Below are 2,938 nucleotides of genomic sequence, written 5' to 3'. Positions count from 1 at the left end.
TTTTGGTAGAGAATTAGATCTCGGCAAAGGATTATTCCTTGCTTGGCTCTATGTAAAACTATTTTCCCTAATGAGCTTCTCAAGATTATTTACAACTTTAGGTATGTTAGGATCCAGGTGGGATTTGTTGTAGATTTTCGTAGGAGCTAGATCTTTAAATAGATTATTTACAGCTAGGTATATACATAAATTTTGGGTGGAAATTTAGCCTAATAGCTTCTACTTCACTATCACCCACAAGAAATAGATTTTGAGTTCTGAAATAAATATTTCATAGGGAAATATTTTGTTTCTGGATCATTCACCAGTATGGTTTCTAGAATGTTATCACTCTCTGATTTTCCTAGGCCGAGGAAGAAATCTACAAAGGTAACAAAAAACCACTCTTAAAGTTGGGATCTAGCACTTCCAGCTTCATAGAGGGCTCTCTCTATATGATTTAATTTCATGTTTCAAGATTTTAGGCTAGATATCAAAGTTCGGGGTAATTTTTTAAAAATATTGGTTGAAAAATGCTGGAAAATTCCATTGGGCATGGAGTCATAAACTTTTGGGTGATCAATTACAAATTGATAGAGTAGTTGTAACAAAGCAGGGTAGAAAAAATCTTGGATCTTAAGATATTTATGGTGTGGTTGTGATGAAAAAGTAAATGATCAATTAAATATAAAGCATATTTAGATGAATTTTATATTTAATCTCATGAGGAAAACATTAAGACTATTTAAAACAAGCCAGAGAAAAGTACATTTAAGTAAATTCAGCTCTTAATCTTCTAGCAACAATCACGAGGGAAATCTATATGGAAACTAAGAAAAAATAACAATTTAACATGAGAGAAACGTCCATTTGTTTGACACAAGAATCCTAGAACAAAACTACCTCTATATTTTTGAAAATTGATTACCTTGAGTACAATCCACAACCTAGATCAAGGTAGAGCTATTTTCTTCAGACATAATCCAACCCTTACTAAGTCTTATTAAAAAATATTTATAGACTTTATCTCGAATAAATCCAGACTTCAAATAAAACTCATTACAAAATAATATCTATTAAAAAGATGTAGATATTTTAAAATAGTACTAAGTAATAGAAAATCTAGAAAAAATCAACTTTTCTATTGATTTTTTGAAGGAAATATGTTGTTGACGGTGGCTATTTTCTAGACCATTTTGTTTGTCTTGTTTCCAAAATTGTAGGTTTTTTGTTTGTGCTCAGTCGAACAACTCTAGTAATTGGTCCCATCTGTCTTCACCTGGGAAAGAAAAATTACCATGTCTCTAAATCTTTCATGTACCTCTGTGTATGTCTCAAAAGTTGGCTTATTCAAAAATAGATCATGAATTTCATGCTGAGTAAAAAGATCATGTTGTAGGCCCTACATGAAATCTTCTCCACTGATAGTTCCTTTTGTGTTTGAAAATTTTGATGCCTCTGCAACTATGAAAAATTTCTAATGGAATCAATTTTCCATTAGAATTCCTTAGAGTTGGAAGTCTTTTCCCCTGCAACAAAGAAAAATTTATGTTAAATCTTCTCACCTGTAGCTCCAATTCTTTGCACTTATTTTCTAACTACATCATAAGATTTTTCTTAGTCAATACACTTTTGACTTCCATTACTGTCTTTGTCATGTCTTGAATATTGAGCTCTTCAAGCTCATCTATAGTCTTGGAGTTTAACATCCTTATAATTTTATGTGCTTCTCCTGGCCTATGCTCAATAGGAACTTTCTTTTCAATTGTTGCTTTAGTTCTCTATACCAATTATTCTTGTTTAAGAATTATTTGAATGGATGGCCACAATTCTGTAACATTTGCATTGATATTGTGATAAATGCTGCATTTGGCTTCTACTGACATCTAAATTATGAGGGATTGGTCCTCATACTTTTGAATATGCTGAATTTGTTTGAAATTATTTTGTACCTCTGCCAGGTATGCATTGTCTTCTTTGATATTTTTCTCCTACATCTTGGTGAGTTTTGCTATTTACTTCTCCATTTCCTTATTTGTTAATGATAATTATCCAAAATCTTGAGCTAGTTTGTCTGTAGAATATGAAGTTGCTTCTTTTGTTTTTTGTTGTGATTCTTGTTGTGCTAATGTACCTATTGTTGATGTACCTGCTACTAGTAATTGATTCTTTTCCTTCAACAATGTTTTCCATGTCTTGTTCCATTTTTTGTATTTGAACATTTTGTATTTTGAACACATTTTCTTTCTCCATCTATAGAGTGGTCACTTCCTTGGCCTAAGGGTGTTCTATGTCTGGGAGCTTAATATGTTTCCTGAGGGCTTGAATATCTTAATTTTTGTTCTTAATTATCTCCTTAGGTGCCTTGACATCACTGGGATCATATCCTAGTTTGATAATTAAATCTTCTAAATTTTTAATCCTAATGTCTTTTTCCAGACAAGACATTATTTCAATCTTGAACTGTGAGTGCATATTATTTAAAGAGGTCTACAACTTAGAAGCATCCATGGCTGAGTTGGTCAATGTTGACTAAATCATCTCACTTGATTTCTTATGCAAATCAATTTTATCGATTGCATCAACCTTCTTGGTCTCAGTAGAGAATATTCAGGCCTTATAATCTTCATCCCTTCTAGGGGCTGACACTATACATTCCAAAAAGGCCATTTGGAACTGCCCTTCTTCTGAGTCAAATGCAGATAGAAATCTATGTTGGGTGGTGGAAGTTTTCTTCCAAAATTATGAATATGTTGAAACCTTTAAAGCATCATTCTTCGACTTGATCTCCCTATACCTCGTAAAAATACTTTGTATTTCTAGAATTTGAGAGTTAGAAGAGATAGGAGATTCAATTGTCTCCTCAACATATGTGAATGGAGTGGTAGAGATGCCTGTCAAAACCATGGTAATTTTCTCCTCTAAATCGTTTTCTTCTGAGGATTCTTCTTGAATAGTT

This window comes from Pinus tabuliformis, chromosome 3_2 (assembly GCF_031772625.1).
Source record: "Pinus tabuliformis cultivar Carrire ecotype Pingquan chromosome 3_2, CPIR1, whole genome shotgun sequence".
In the NCBI taxonomy this organism is placed as follows: Eukaryota; Viridiplantae; Streptophyta; class Pinopsida; order Pinales; family Pinaceae; genus Pinus; species Pinus tabuliformis.
The sequence above is the reverse complement of the archived record's forward strand: the minus strand, read 5'-3'. Positions refer to the sequence as shown.